Raw genomic sequence first — 17,556 nt, 5'->3', positions numbered from 1 at the left:
AGATGTTAAACTGTCCAACTTTACTCCTACAATACAGCCTGCCTTCTTAACAAGTTTGTCCAGGCGTGAGGCGTCTTTCATCTTTATGCTGCCACCCCAGCACACCACTGCGTAGAAGAGGGCACTCGCCACAACCGTCTGGTAGAACATCTGCAGCATCTTACTGCTGATGTTGAAGGATGCCAACCTTCTCAGAAAGTATAGTCTGCTCTGAGCTTTCTTACACAGAGCATCAGTATTGGCAGTCCAGTCCAATTTGTCATCCAGCTGCACTCCCAGATATTTAAAGGTCTGCACCCTCTGCACACAGTCTCCTCTGATGATGTGGTTCAGTTGAATAATTGAGCAGGTGTACTGCCAAGGTTGTTTGCATTTGACAATATTAATTTTAAACATATATCTGCACACATTTGTTGGTGTATATGTTGATAGTTAACAAATGAAAATAAGACCTTTTACTCTGAGATGATTGTGTGTCTGCATTAGAATTTAGTACTGCTTGTAAATTAATGCATTAAAAGTTGTAAATGAGAAATAAATAAATAATTTCATGAATTAATTATTAGCGTGTTAGGCTGTTGTAATGCTGTAGGTATTTTAACCCTAACTGTATGATACAGCATCAACTGGTATATGTGGGTTACATTCTGGTAGTATTAATTTGTTTGCTTTACTTATTTAGCACAGAGCTCATTTCTGCTTCGTACATGGGGATTCCATCTGAACTATAGAAATTCCCATTCAGAAGTGTCATGAGCCATGTAAAAAAAATTTTAAGTCCAATATTGACATAGGAACAGCACTGAGATTAATAAGGAAAATGTGTACCTTTGTTCACATAGAATATACAATGCTAACAAGAATATATTGAATTAAAATTCATTAATATTTTGGTTCTATAAGAGTCAATATACAATATGCACAAGGGTTGATCAGAAAGTGTCGTATTCTACAGGGATGATTTTGTACGTGGCCGAAGATTACCTTCTGTGTATTAAAATACGTGAATTATACATTTGTGATATATTAAAGTTGAAAAATAGTTGAAATAAAAATAAGATATTTATTGGCAATTATCTGAACATAAAAACTAAAATTTGTTGCTTGTGTAAGTATTCAAGGGCCTGTGCCCTGTTAGCTATACTACTTTGTGACAGAAATTGCAATAATGAGACTATTATCTTAACATTGTCCTCTCCCTATCCTTATACAACAACAACAACAACATTTATTTATATAGCACATTTTCATACAAACAGTAGCTCAAAATGCTTTACATATTAAAGAATAGAAAAAATGAAAGACACAATTATAAAACAAAATAAATCAACATTAATTAACATCGAATAAGAGTAAGGTTCAATGGCTAGGGGGGACAGAAAAAACAAAAAAACTCCAGACGGCTGGAGAAAAAATAAACTTATACTGCATTATACTTAAATGGCTTAATATGTTTCTTCTGTTTTAATTATATTACTTCATTTTGATCATTTGTATGCTAGTTTTATTACATTAATAAACAGTGTTATTATAAATTTATATATGCTTACATTTTTGTACTTTAGTTACTTAAAGTCCAAAATATTATGTAACAAATTTAAATTGTAATTTTCTTTGTTAGAATTTGAGTATTTTCCCTGTAGAGAAAGTCTCTTTATAAAAAGGAGCCATCAGCTGTGTTGTGGTAGAGGAATTTCTGCAGATGTGTACACTGTCAGTGGATGATGTGATGTAGTTATTTTTAGTATGTTTTAGGCTGTATTAATGAACTCTTAATGTGCCGAATGTCATCTTGGAAGATTTTTTAATGGGAAAGGTGTCAAATCTCTCATGGGCGAAAAGGAAGATATACACATTACTAATTCTTCCAAGACATATTCATTATACTATTTTTGTCCCTGCTGCAGTGCTTTCCAGGTCACATCAATTAGAGTTTGGTTTTTGTGTAAAATAACTTGTCATAGCTAGTGCTGCCTTCTTCCACACATACTCAGGCCCACACACAAACATTTTTACTTTTCACGTTGTTTTCTATATATAGTACCTGAATTGGAATTTGCTTTTGTTTTATGCTTAAAATTACCAAAGTGAACTTATTTCAGTTGCAGCTTATGTCCTTCTTCTAATAATTAATGATGATAGTGGTGTGTTTTTGAGGAAATAAAAATTAGCTTTTTAGTCTCAGTCATCATTGGTAAATGGGATGCTATTAAATTAGATAGATAGATAGATAGATAGATACTTTATTAATCCCAATTACTTATGTTACCCAGGTTTCTTATCTGAAAGCATTATTAAAAATAAAATTAATTATGATCTGAAGGTCTAATCATATTTATAGTTTGAAATGGGATAACTAAGAACTACACAACTGCTAACAAAGAGAAAATATTTTAGGTCTCTTTTCATTGTTTAATAATTAAGTTGTTGAATCTATAGAAGTATGATTTTTAGTGATTAATAATCTTACTTTTCTTTCAGTAAGAAAATTTCAGAAAACAGGAAAAGTATGACTAAATCAATAAAATTCACTATTTGCACTATTAAATATTGTATAAATATTCAGTGATATGCTGATTATTTATGCTTTCACTTTGTGAACAACGTGGTTTTAAATTTTGAAAAAGGAAGGAAATGGCTGATTTTAATAAACACACATTTTTAGCTTTGAGCTGACATTTTGCTTCCTGTTTTGAAATGTCAGATTACTACTCTTGAAATAACTCTACTGTCACTCTTCATCTTTTTAAATTTTTTTCAAGTAGAATATGAGTTTTAGTGTCCTCTCTCTTTCGAATAATTTCTTCTCATCAGTTTTGACTTGCATTGACTTCATTTAACATCAGGCTTCCTGTATTTGTACAAGAGGTGGAAAAAATTCCAATTCTGTTGTTAAACATAGTTAAGAGCAGTGTGTCTTCCCACTATTATATACAAAATGTTTCTTATGCAAAAAAGAAAAAAATGTAATACAGTTAACCCAAATATTTACAGTATATTCATTGTTTTAAGTGATGTTCAACAAGTCAGTATGCAACTGGTCTGCACATAATAAAAGCAAATTCAAAATATGCCAGTGATTTTCCATTTTCATTAACATTAAATTAAACCATGTTTTACTTAAGAGTTCTATTATAAAGCAGCAGTAACTATGTGATCTCTGCTGTAGGAGAGAAATACTCTTAGGGCACTGGAGAAGTGTCTAGAAATATGTTGTTAGTATCAAAAGTAGATAAAACAGTAGAGCTGTGAAGTAAAAAGAAAAACATCTATCCTAAAATGCATCGTAAAGGGTTATTTTTAAAAAGTAGAAGGCTGTTGGTTTTACTGATGATGAAACAAGGTAATCATTCAAAATTTTGAAAAGCCTGAATAAATCTAAAATACAGTAATGAATTTTGGATATAAAGTATCACAATGCAGAAGTGTTAAGTAAAGCAAACAACCATGTTACATTTAAATGTATGTTTTTGTCTTCAAGTAAGATGTTTTTATCATACATTCAAATCATGTTTGAATGGTGACATTCGATCTGACAGCACTAATGTGATAGATGCCATAGGAGACCATTAAATATGGACACCAACAAGAGAGAGATGGAAATGTAGACTGGGCAGGAGTATGTAATGCTGTCCCAAAATGTTAAAGTGTAGTTGACCCAAAAGTTGGAAGACATGCTTGGCTCCTCTGGCCAAAAGTGAGTGATACCAGAAAGGAAACATCCCACATAGTGGCACCCTATATCTTCTAAAGGGCACATGGCCCTAGAAGGAATTGTCTAGGACTGCCCAGACTCTTTAATAGAGCAGGCAGAAAGACACTTTCCCACTAGACCGTGCCTATTAAAGGCAACAAAATCTCAGTTTCAGATACTCCAAGGGCTGCTAGAAAGAGTTCTGACTTTTTTGTTACCTGAACCTTTTGTTTCTGAAAGTGCAAATGATTTGGGGGCTTGGTAAACTAGGACTCTCTGGTATAGGGTTTAATGCAGTAAGAAATTATTTATTTGCAGAAACCAACTATGTTTTTATGCTTAAATTACTATAGATTGTAAAGTACAAACACACTTTAGAGAGGTGTTTGGAATGTAACATTTCTCTCAAAGTCAAAGTGACAGTGCTGATTGCAGTAGTCAGCAAAGTTCAGATTTATGTGACAGCTGTTTTGAACTTGAGTTCAGCGGTTATATTTACAAAGGAATACAACAACCTTGCCATTCACAGAATCTGCAGAATGTGTGAAGAAATTCAGCTTCCATAAGAATAGCTGCTGAACTCCACTTTGTATCTGTTAGCAGAAAATATACGGCCCTCCTCACACAGGTTAGTCTTTCGGTTTATAAAACATTTTATTTTATGCAGGGCATTTCACAGAGCAGATGCTGTTATGTGAAAATGTAAGTACATCCCATGAAATGCTTTTTCTTTCTTAACATATATGAACGTATCAAGATTTGATCTTCTTTGAAACAGTATCTATAGATAAAGGTGGTATCATATAAAAACATCATGTCACATTTACTTTTTGTAGTCCATTGTGTAATCTATTTATGTTTTTGTTTATTTTTTAAAGTTTTTTTTTATTTGAAGAAAATAACATTGCATACAATCAAGGCAAACTTATACAAAAAATAGCTTCACAATGAGGACATGAACACAAGAAATCTAAAACTAGATAAAAAAATGAAAAGAACTTATATCAAACAGTTAAAACAAAGGAAAACATCCATCTATTATCCAACCCGCTATATCCTAAATACAGGGTCACGGGTTCTGCTGGAGCCAATCCCAGCCAACACGGGGTGCAAGGCAGGAAACAAACCCTGGGCAGGGCGCCAGCCCACTGCAGGGTACACACACACACACATACCTTTCATTTCAAACATTTCATTGGATACTTTTCCACATGAATTCTAGTCACACGGGTTTTCTCAATATGCACAAAAATGAAATTCAAAATAGACTTGACAGCATATAATGAAGATAAAGCATAATGTGTATGAGTTCAAGAAAAAACATTCTGAAAATCCTAAACATGAAGAAACAGTATGGGGAGCAGATACATAAGATACAATACAGTATAGTGAGCATCTCTACAGGAGGTACAGTACATAAGAATATTTAAGGAATAAAATTAATTTGTGTATAGTTGTTCTAAAAATTCTCTAGAGAGAAAATGTATTCAAGCATGATTTCAACTTTAATTGTAATGGAGCTTAATGGACAGATTCAGAGAGAAGAAGCCCCAAATGTAATCATGGGTAGCATAACAATGAGACTCCTATTTTTCTAGTTGAGCTGGGTATCATGAAAGTAGCTGTTAAACTTTATTAGTGTTTATTTCTACAAGGATTGAAGGCATATGTGAACTGTGAGCTTTGTGATTTTCAGGTAAAGCCAAGTGTCTTTACCTCATTAATGGAAAATGAGGTCTTGCTGATGAACCATGGATCCTAGCTGACAATATGAGGTACTGAACAGAAATATCTGTTCTTGGGGATCACTACAAGAGAGAGGTTGGAGAGAGGTGGATTTGTTAATGAATAAAATTGATAATGTATTTTGCATTGGACCTGCTATCTCTGAAAAACAAGTTATTTTGGGCTTAATGCTGGCCCAAAAACATTTTTATGCATGTGTAAATGCAATGTAAAATATGAAAATATACCTTCTTCTTCTTTCGGCTGCTCCTGTTAGGGGTTGTCACAGCGGATCATCTTCTTCCTTATCTTTCTGTCCTCTGCATCTTGTTCTGTCACACACATCACCTGCATTTCCTCTCTCACCACATCCATAAATCTTCTCTTAGGCCTTCCTCATTTTCTTTACCCTGGCAGCTCTATCCATAGCATCCTTCTCCCAATATGCCCAGCATCTCTCCTCTGCACATATCCAAACCAACGCAATCTCGCCTCTCTGACTTTGTCTCCCAACCGTCCAACTTGAGCTGAATATGAAAACATACCAAATATACAATATATTAAAGCATAAATCACAGTGACATACTATTTGTTTATTACTGCAGATATCATGTAATCAGATAAATAAAATAAGCTCAGAGGTATTCAAAGTGGCAGTAAGGTCAAGAAACAACTACATGGAAAAAAAGTCAAGCATAAACAGCAAAGAAGTACTCACTTTTAAAATTGCTTCTGTAACCCCAATGTTAAAAAATTGTGGTCTTGATGCTGACAATCTTAACAATTTCCGGCCTATTTCCCACTTACCTTTACTGTCAAAAGCTCTTGAGCATATTGTAGCCTCACCAATTACTTAACCAGTAATAACTTGATAGAACCCTTTCAGTCTGGTTTCAGGGTGCAGCATAGCTGTGAAACTGCTCTGCTATGGGTAACCATTGATTTGCTTATGGCAGCAGACTCTGGACAAACCAGCATATTAATTCTGTTAGACCTCAGTGCAGCATTTGACGCTGTCAGACATGACATTCTACTGTCCAGAATGGAGAACATGCTGAGTATCTCTGGCACTCCCCTCCAGTGGTTCAAGTCCTATATGACTGATAGGCAAGGGTTTGTTAGTCTTGGCAACAGCAGATCCAGCTCGGTGCCAGTCAAACAAGGAGTTCCTCAGGGCTCTGTCCTCAGCCCTCTTCTCATCTGTATTTATATGCTTCCCCTTGGCCATATTATTCGTAGCTATGGACTGGGCTGTCATTTTTTTGCAGATGATACTCAACTCTATGTTAAAAGTGGAACTTAATCAGAGCTTTCTCAGCTCACAACCTGCCTTAGTGAAATTAAAATCTGGATGGAGCAGAACTCTTTAAAATTAAATTGCAACAAAACTGAACTCCTACAAAAAGGGACTAGGTAAAGACAAAGTATAGGAAATATAAAAGCAACAGGGTATTTATTAATGTATAACGATACCAAATAGAAGAATATATAATAGAGAATAAAACAAATAGCAAAGCCTGGATATAAAAGCTTACTGAAAATCAGAAGGATCAAGGAGTTAATGTCCCATGGTTATGATTTCTGACATCCAAATCAGATTATCTCAAGCCTCTTGATCTCTGACGTTGCCCTTCATTTGTTATTTTTCTTCATCATCTTTTCTCATTTTTGGTGCATCAGATGAGCCATATTTAACTTAAAATGCACACGTAGGGTTTTTGACTTTGCACACATTTGATTTGGTAAAGTGTTTTATCTTTTAAGTACCTCCCTACTCCTTCCTTTTCAAGGCTGTAAACTAATTTGGTAAATCCTGGTCCTAAGGCATCCATCTGTTCACATGTTAAGTAAAGCAGATTCTGTGTTATGTACCTTATTCCCATTCCCAAGAAATAAAGAAATTGAAAAAGAAACTGACAGGAACAAATGCATAAATTACTAGTAAAATGCAAAAGGATGTTTCCAATGCCTGTAATTAAAGTCCTGACAATTCCGTTCATCCTGTTTTGTTTGAGCAAAATAATAAAATTTAATATAAACAGTTTACAGTTTAAAATGTAAGATTCTCCACATTAACAGTTTTCAAAATAAAAGAAAGATTTAAATTTAAAGAAGTTAATCAGAAGAGAGGAGTCTAAGACTTATGTTTTCAGTACAGATGCAACTTGCAAGCTTCGGGGTGGCAAAAACCGAGGCAAACCAAAGTCGCAATTTAAATGTATATGTGATAAATTAAATAACATCATTAAGCAAGACTTCAAAGACTGCTTAGTATAGGATGCAAGGAACATGTGGGCAGTCAACAATGATAAATTAAGTTGTATTTGCAAAAAAGGAAAATAGGTCAGTACATAGTAAAATGTGTGCGAGAAGTAGAGGATATGTCAAAACAGGGTAAACTTGGAAGGGGAAAGGAGTTGGAGAGACAAGACTGAGAAGCACTCTGCCAAGGCACCAGATGATACTATGAACGATAATTGATTACATTTACAGAAGAATAACTTATATTGCCCTGCGGTGGGCTGGTGCCCTGCCTAGGGTTTTGTTTCTGTCTTGGGCCCTGTGTTGGCTGGGATTGGCTCCAGCAGACCCTGTGTTAGGATATAGCAGATTGGATAATGGATGGATGGATGGATGGATTACTTATATTTCATGTTAGATACCTACACTAGCAACATTGCTAACGGTTATGAATGATTTTGTTGTAGGCATATGAAGCTGTTCATGTTAATAATTTCTTTGTTATTAAAGTAAGGGACTATATAAACAAATCTATACTAATAAAAGGCAAAGCCCTCACTCACTCACTCACTGACTCACTGACTCATCACTAATTCTCCAACTTCCCGTCTAGGTAGAAGGCTGAAATTTGGCAGGCTTATTCCTTACAGCTTACTTACAAAAGTTGGGCAGGTTTCATTTCGAAATTCTACGCATAAGGGTCATAACTGGAAGCTATTTTTCCCCATATAATGTAATGGAGTCTTGAGTTGGAGATGGCCGTGGGGGGAGTTTCGTGTGACATCATCACGCCTCCTACGTAAGTACGTAGAGAACAAGGAAGAACTCCAAACAGCGATGAGCACAAAACGCCATTTCACAATTGAGAAGGCAGAAAAACATTATGAAGCAAATGATGCATACAAGCATATTCATAAGTACAGCTACTGCGGAAACAAAGCACGGCGTGAACCGTAAGTTTATATTAAATTAAGTTCATAGACAGGCTGCCCCTAGCGTTTGTAATTTAGTGCCTGCCCATATAAGGCCGTCCATCAGCGCAATCCAATACAAACACTGCCGGTAAATGTTCACGGGTGAAGGACTGTGCTTATGCAGAGGAAGATGAGATGGTCAGGGTGGTGTTTGGCACAAACTCATTGAAACTGCGAGAGAAACTTTTAAGTGCCGGGTCTTAGCTGACATTACACGAGATGGCACCAGTACAGCTGGGAACCTTCGATGCAAGAACACCAAGCGCTCACGTGAACTGACGCAATGCGCAGACAAAAGCAACAGTTCCAAAGAGTGCTGAACAAAACCGAATTACACAATTGAGAAGGCAGCAAAAAATATGAAGCGCCTTATACATACAATCATATTCATAAGTGCAGCTACTGCGGAAACAAAGCACACGGTGGAAAAAGTGAATGTCCTGCTAAAGGAAGACAGTGTAAAAAAAAACCGTGCATGCAGTTTGTCACATCTCAGATAAAGAGGAAGACGAGCTGTTTATTGATGCAGTAAGGAACTAATCGATGAATGAAACCTCTTATCTTTACAACGATTGACAAACACGGAATGTAACTTGAACACATCCTACAAATACGAGCCTGATTGAAAGAAATAATGATAATCAAATCCTTGATGACAGCAACATTCAATAACACTCACAAAACAATTACTGTATATTGACAATCATGTTACGTTATTTTTAAAATGTTCCCTTTTCTTTTCATAACTTCTACTTCTCCACTGCGATACGGGTATATATATAAATGTATATATATACCCGATCTACAATACATACTTTAGCATAGACAAGCCACACGCTGTGGCGAATTGTAGAGTCTTAAGCCTCTAACGCCGACATTCGAGGTTCGATTCGAGAGGGTGTACTGACTATGTACAGCGCTACCGATTCATTTTACCTTAGCATCTCCTTGGTTTGGGACGTATGAAAAATATTAGGTTAACGCAGAATCATGTTACGTTATTTTAAAATTTTCCTTTCTTAGCACAAGCACAGCTGAGAAGCTTCGATGCATGTACTCCATAAGCGTTAAAAATACGCATTTAATCACACTTTCAATTCCAAGCAAACGGGAACTTTTGTCAATGCATGATTTCCTGGTACATCCATTACACTGATGCACACATCACAGCTACAAAAATGTTAGAGTCGGAATAAAGCGCGTTCCTACGACTGATCATTTCGACTACCGGCGAAGCCTTGATAAAAGCATGGTTTTGTGCACACTGAAAAGCAAGCAAAATTAGATGCATTACAGAAAGCGGACTTTGTGGCTCTTACTGGGGATCATTGGACTTCCGTGACCGTTAGTAATTCTAAATACATCTAATTACAAAATGTTCAATGATCACACTGTTTTAGCCTAATGTACAAAATAATTTTGGCTAATGTTACTCAGAGTTTAAAGAGTAAGCTGGTCAAATTACCTTTTATGTTTCTGACTTATTTTTTAAGAAGAAAACTGCACTTTATGTTGAAATTTTGGTTATTATTATTTAAAGACAATACTATTCTGAAAATGTACTTAAAGTACTTAAACTACCACTTTATTTTTAAGTCTGCCCAATTTTAACCAGGGATGATATTTTTGTTTCTGTTTTGAATTCAAATGCAGTTTAAAAGCTTTTTTCAGAAATTAAAACAGCTTCAGTTTACAATATTCATGTCCATGTCTATTATTTGATTCTGTCGCCCACTAAAACCGTTTTAAATTAAAAAAAAAAACATTTGCGATTTGGGGCAAATTTACGTGCGATTACATACGATTAATCAAGATTAATTCTTACACAGCCTCTAATTAATTGGATTAATTTTTTAATCGAGTCCCACCTAATATATATATGTAGATATATATGTAGATTTGTATATATATGTGTATATACAGTATATATGTAGATATGTATATGTGTATATACAGTATGTATATATGTGTGTGTGTATATATACAGTATGTGTATATATGTATGTGTGTATATGTATATATATATATAACTGTATATATGTATGTGTATAGATGTGTGTGTGTGTGTGTGTGTGTGTGTGTATATATATATATATATATATATATATATATATGCCAGCAACACTCATGACAATGACAAAACAATTACATTGTCAATCATGTTACGTTATTATTAAAATGTTTCCTTTTCTTTTTACTTCTCTGCCAATCGCAGGTATTTTGCTATATATATATATATATATATATATATATATATATATATATATATATATATATATATATAATATAAATAGATAGATATGACAACAACACTCATATCAATGACAAAACAATTACATTAACAATCATCTTACGTTATTTTTAAAATGTTTGCTTTTCTTTTTCATAACTTCTTTAACACACTACTTCTCCGCTGTGAAGCGCGGGTATTCTGCTATACAAAATAAACTGAAAATATTTCTTAATAATGTTTTTGGAAACACTATAGGCTGCGGGTTCCAGCATTGGGAAGATACCAAGAATAGGCATCAGATGCTTTAGAAAATTAGGAATTTGGGCATAAGCCTTTGTTTTGTGCAAACATGTTTTGTTGGTTGATTAACAAAAACATGAAGTACTTAAAAAGGGACAAAATTAGAAAAGAGTACTTGTTCAAAACCTTTTGTTGTGGCAAAAAATTGATAAATTTGTTTCAGGAACTGCCTAATGAGCAATATAATAAGATTAGAGCATTGATCTAATAGTGAAAATATAAAAATGAAGACCAAAAATCTTTACAGGAATTAAATTATCAGAAAGAAGCAGTAAGATTTGGTAGCTTGGAAGAAAACAGTTTCTTTACTACAGCTTGATTTCTTAACTTTGCTGCCGTTTGTATGTCTGAGAGAGAGATGTTCTTTTCTCCATTGACTTTGGCTTTTTTCTTAACCTCTTTTACTATAAAAACATGATTTATGTTGATTTTCATCTCTATATATTTCCAGTGTGTTTGTGAGTGTGTCCTCCAGTGGTATGGCATGTCATTTAGAATTGTTTAAAATTTTGAGTCCTTTGCCATAGGACTAGCTCTGTCTCCTAGTGGTACTGTACTTAAAAAGGGGACTCAGAAAATGATTAAAAGTGATTAAAGATATAAACTAGATAAGGGTAAAAAAGGTATAAAAAAATGAACAAGTCAGTTTTTGCTTAAGAATAAAGAAACAGAACTGTACAGTACCACTCAGATATAGCCTGGCAACAAAAAGCCTTCTATCCAGAACTGGGGATCAAACAATAAAAATATTTTTGAAAGATAATAGTAAGTTTAAAAACAGTTCACCGGTTGAAAGTGGAGAGTAGGTTATATAAGAAGAATGGATCTAGAACAAGCATGCATTCTGCCATGGCAAGAAAAAACATGTCAGAGCCCATCGGGAATTTGGAAGATGGCACATATCTGATCAATCCAAAAAATGGGAGGCATGTTTGTGCTAATATAAGACTAAAACAAAGCATTTGAGCCAAAATGCAAAGTGCCAAGTATAATATGAGGTGAACCCTAGTACAGCTTAGTCTCCATATCCCACCACCTTTACTTGCTTACTTAAGTATCTTTCTGTGTTGATTCATCTATTCAACAGACACTTGAACAGGTCATTCAGAATTTGAAAACCTTAAATGAGTCACTAAGGTTAGTTAGTAGCTGACTTCTGTCTGCTTGGCAGGAAAACTGGACATTTTTCACATTGAATCACACTAAGCGTATATGATAGCATTGTCAGTTTGTACCTGTTTTGATTAAATAAAGATTACATTCACTGTAAGATTCCAAAACCTCTGTTTTGACTGCATTCTGGCTCAAGTTAAAAGCCTGATATAGAGTTTTCACAGCTGTAAAAATATTGTGCAGTCTGTCTGCAAGTCTAGCAGACTGTCCTGAACTTTTCCGTGTGTGTACAAAAGCTCTACATTATTTAACACTGTTCAGCAGGCCACTATGTGAAATTCAGCTTCCAAGTTCTAGTTTTTAGTAATGAGTAGAGTAAACTGAAATTCTGACATGCATTTTTGAAACATGTTGCCGAATATGGCTCCATGATCAACAAGTATTATTACATTCAGTTTCAACAAAAAGGATACAGTTGTTTAAATATTAATTTTCACCCTTAAAACAGTGCCACCATATGTTTCATGTGTGCAGTATTCTTTTATTCCTTATTAGTGTATACCATACAATACATCAATATAAGAATTTTAAAATTTATTTAAAATACTGTTAATATTTTCTTCAGCATTATTTTCTTTGCATATACAGTTGTCTTAGAATAGAGGGAGGTCATTTTGTGATATTGAAAAAATGAACTTACAGTTTAAGTTGTTCATATATATTTATGTAACTAGGCTAAATTTTCATTTTGGGGATTTTTTCATGTAATAAACTTTATTATAATGCTGAGTTACTAAATTAGAAATTTAAAAGAGTCATTCTTTAGCTTTGCCTGAAAGGGTTCAAGAGACTGTAAATTGCATGTTGATAGATTGTACTGTATAATAAAAAAAGTTTGTACATCTGAAAGTATGACATTTTTACTGTGACACAATATTTAAAACTAAAATCTATAGTTTAAATAGGTATCTGTTTTAAACTGTTAGTGTAATAGTTTATGATTAGAATATCGATTAATAACTTTGTACTTGAAATCTCTGCATCATGCATCTAAGGTAGTTCTATTATTCTAGGTGGTTAGCCAAAAAATATATTTCAAATTCACATGTGGATACTGGTATTTATAAACCTATTAAGAAACTGGCAATTTAGTGTTATGTCAATTTTACTTTTTTGTATTTTTAGAATTCATAACTTAACAATTTAGCTCCTGCAAATTTTAAATCAGGAACTCCACAGTTATTCAAGATTAATCAATAAACAAAGTTTAAACACTTTTGTAGATCAGAAATGTTTTAGGAATTTTGCTTTCAGGCTAATTGTACTTTTGCTGGAGTATCAAAACAAAATTAATTATGTGGCAGAAGTTTTTTTTAGTCTAGTGTTTGGGTAAATGAGCCTGAATATCTATATGTATCTATATATATACAGGTATATCTTAATATCTATAACAGGCCACAAAGATGTAATGTTTATTTAGTTTGTGTTTGAACCCAAGAACCTAGGTTGATAACTGCATATTTTCCCTTTGATTGTAGTTTGAAAAGCTTGTTGTGTATGTTCAATAATATTACTCTGTATAAAAACTGTGTCACCTTGAAATGTAAAGAATTTCATATATATATGGCTGGAAAGATCAGAGACATTGTTCTCTTGCTGAAAGAGAAGTGTAAACAATGAAATGCAAGATAATCTTAGGAATGCATATTGTTTACTTTTGTTTTTGATATACATTTTATTCTTCTCAGTGAGTCTCTTTCATTATGTAAACATACTTGGGTTTGTTTTGACTTGTTGATATGTTGAATTCAAGATTATCCACCAGGCACCTCATGTGACTGAAATAAGCCTTTCTTTAGGATGTTGGACTTACAAGTTCAGTTTAATATACTGTGCAATGTGATATCCAGAAAGTGTTCACACTGTATAACTACTGTATTAGTAGTGTCTTTTTTATTGTTGCCAATTAAATGCGTTTTAAATGAAGAAATGTTTAATCTAATTTGAAAAGCAGGAGGTTATTTGTTCATATCTCCAGATTTTGCATACATTCCCTCTGATGTATTGCAAGATGAATGGGGAATTCTGAGTTAAAGATGTAAAAACAAAATAAAATCTCAGTTGTAAAAATTGATTTAGATACTAAAGATTAGATGATTATGTTGTAATTATTTACAAATTGTGTTTTAATTTCTTGAAATGAATAGCCCTTTTGAATGATATTTTAGTAGTATAATCCATATTTTAAGTCATCCAGTCATATGCTCAACAATGTCCCAATCACATGTATTTTTACTAAAATATTGTTAAATAAACCACTTTCAGAAAATGCTGTGGTGAATAAAAATGGAATGTGCTCAGATCTGCCTGAGCATTTGAATTGAAAATCCTCCTATCTGCCTCATTAGTCATTATTGTAGCAAGAAAGCAATTCATTTTTCTGATGCTGTCATTTTCAGGGCTACCGGCATAATTGGAGTGACACGTTTTCATTGCTGTATCAATAGTTTTAAATTATTAGATATTTAAATAAAATAAACTGCATTGCACAAACTGCTTTCCTTACTGCTGTGTTTGATTTTTGAGCTGAAACTTGCTACTAAACGTTGCTACTAATTGTTAAACTTTAAAATCATTTTAGCCTGAAATGGGATTAATGTTCAAATGAATATCTTCATAAACCAAAGTTTTTGAACATAAAAATCCTCTGTTGCTTACTTCTTGTTTATGAAAACTCCTTCTTTTTGGTGGAGTATTCCTTTAGGGATTTATATTATGGCCCCTTGTAGCCATTAGCTCTGACTGCCACTTAGACAAACTCCTCAGTTACCAGAATGGGTTCCTCTTTAAAAGTATAAACTGTGCTGGACCAGACCCCTATAGTGTCCCTGCATTATGCCAGTTCTGTCACTGGAAACACCTTGCCATCCAAGTAGTCCAGCACAATATAATACATGGTGCAGAATGTATATAATTATTTTGTAATTTTTTTTTACTTTTTTTTTTAAACATGTCAGTACAAGAAAGGAAACTGATCATTAATGATGGAGAAGTTGTTACAAAAATACATTAGTATTTTTAAGATTGTACATACTTTGGCTGAGCAATATGCATATAAACTTTATTTTCCCTGCCTCACTCAATAAACTTTTAACTAATATAACATGGTGGAGTAGTGTTTCTGAGGATAGGGATCTGTGCCGGTTTGAATCCTGTAAATGCCAGAAGTGACTCTACTCCGTTGGGCCCTTGAGCAAGGCCGTTAACTTGCAATTACTTTGTCCTGAGCATGACATTAATCTCCATCCAGCCCTGTAAATCTTGTGGGTTGGTGGAAGGATTGGCATCTCATACCATTACAGTGTGGTGCTGAGGTATCACCCGCTACACTCTGGTCCCAAACCAGGTGGTTCATCATGTGGTGAGTGCGACAAAGCGTTATCAGTGCAGGCTTCCAGGCTCTCTAATATAATATGACACACAAGTCAAGAAAGCACATAGTATTTCCTTGGCAGTGATTGTCTAATATGTGAGTTTGTACTTTCTGTATGCCAGACCATCCTGGAATCTGTTTTTTGCTATATCCATTCTCAAGAGATTCTATACTGATGATGAAAAGGTTTCACTAAATTGGTTTAAAGCTAATGAAACCTAGTTTGAAAAAAGAATCTGAGGAGTTTCTCCTTAGTATCTTTATTTACATAAAATAATATTCTAATGTGTACACATTGACTTTATTGTATTAGCATACTCATAAAAATAGTAAATATCTACTGTAATTAAATCATCTAGGTATGCTTTGCAATGTAAAATGGTTTAGCATGTTACTACTTGAGTCTTCCAGGATTCCTGTAAAATGTGCTTTCCAGCTTCCAGCTGAATATGACCTTTTATGGTCGAAAAAGAAGCTTGCCTATTTTAGAGTGGTGAAAAGCCACAAAAAGTTATCACTGTATTTGCTTACTCCATATGATGGAAAATTTACTGAGCATGTGATTTAATTTGTGTGTAAATTGAAATGCATTTTTCAGTAGATTTACCATAAAATGGCATGCTCAAGCCTTTCTAATGCATTTTTCAAAATGTTTAGTTAATTATTGACTTTTTCCTTGATGTAGTGCATACTTTTAAATTAAGTCACTTGCTCTTCAATAAAACTCATCAATCCTAGCAGGAATGAGTGGTGGTTTTGTTTTCCTAAAAAATTAGTAATATTAACAAGGGATTTTTCAAGGAGGATTATTTTGTTTTTTTGTATTATTTGGTATAACAGATATTAATGTTTTTATAATGTGATGTAAAATGAAGTAGAGTAGTGACACAAATTATTTCTGCCATTATTTTTAAGTAATTTGTCATTTTTTTGTGTTTTAGTTGAAAGGCCTTTGTGTTTATGTTATATAAACATTGATATGTGGAATTTCTACCCAAGCCACTTTTCATTCTCATTATGTGTTTGGTTTTTTAAACTAGATTAGATTAGTTAAACTTTGTTAATTCCTTTGGAAATCCAGATGTATACAGCAGCAGAAACATAAAAAACAAGGATACAGAGTCACAGGACAGATAATACAGCCAATCAATCAGTCAATAAGTAAACAGATTGATTAAAATAAACTTAATGAGTACATTGGGTGGAAGCTTTGAATTGCCTGATAGCAATGGGCAGAGAAAGCCCCCAGAAGTGCTTCTTAACACACTGTTATGGAATAGAAGGTTTGTCCACTCCAAATAAACGCAAAAAATTGAAAACGTTAATCACAAACGTTAACCATGTTAACTGACACAGTTTTGTCAGAGCAACATGTATAATTTTTTGGAGATTCAAAAATTATTAGACTACAATTCTTTTTAGATTACCCTTATGACAGCTCATCCTCTAGTATAAACTTTTATTGAATATACTATGAATATATATCACTGAAACACCCCCCAACCACACGCACACACACACACACACACACACACGCACATCCATTTAAGCTTGTTTTTGGTGGTTCTTTCCTTTGGTTGTCCATCTTTCCTTTTCACTACCTTTATATTTCTGTCATGTAAACTGTTAAGAGTTGCTGAAACAACATATAGAAATCTTTTTTGTCTTTTTTTATTCTTGTATGGCTGGTAGAATACTTATGCCTTACCAGTTCTTTTGTCCAAAGCTCTACTAAAATACTATTATACATTTCAATAAAAATGTACATGGCACCTTTCTTGTTTTAATAATTATTACATATATTTCACAGTAAATGTGGACAGATAATTTTGTTGGTTTTAAT

General features: G+C 33.7%; 1 protein-coding gene across 14 annotated transcripts in view; it reads left to right on the top strand.

The window, feature by feature from the left end:
• Positions 1-17,556, top strand: part of LOC120540858 (membrane-associated phosphatidylinositol transfer protein 2) — a 202,459-nt gene that overhangs the window by 38,665 nt on the left and 146,238 nt on the right. Inside the window, exon 2 of one of the 14 annotated variants that reach the window (XM_039771967.1) lies at positions 4,224-4,322. The exons of the other annotated variants lie outside the window; for them this stretch is intronic. The gene's annotated coding sequence lies outside the window, so the exon portion shown is untranslated. The remainder of the gene's footprint in view (positions 1-4,223; positions 4,323-17,556) is intronic. 14 annotated transcript variants of the gene reach the window in all.

This window comes from Polypterus senegalus, chromosome 12, assembly GCF_016835505.1.
Source record: "Polypterus senegalus isolate Bchr_013 chromosome 12, ASM1683550v1, whole genome shotgun sequence".
Lineage (NCBI taxonomy): Eukaryota > Metazoa > Chordata > Cladistia > Polypteriformes > Polypteridae > Polypterus > Polypterus senegalus.
This window is presented reverse-complemented; position numbering and strand designations above follow the sequence as displayed.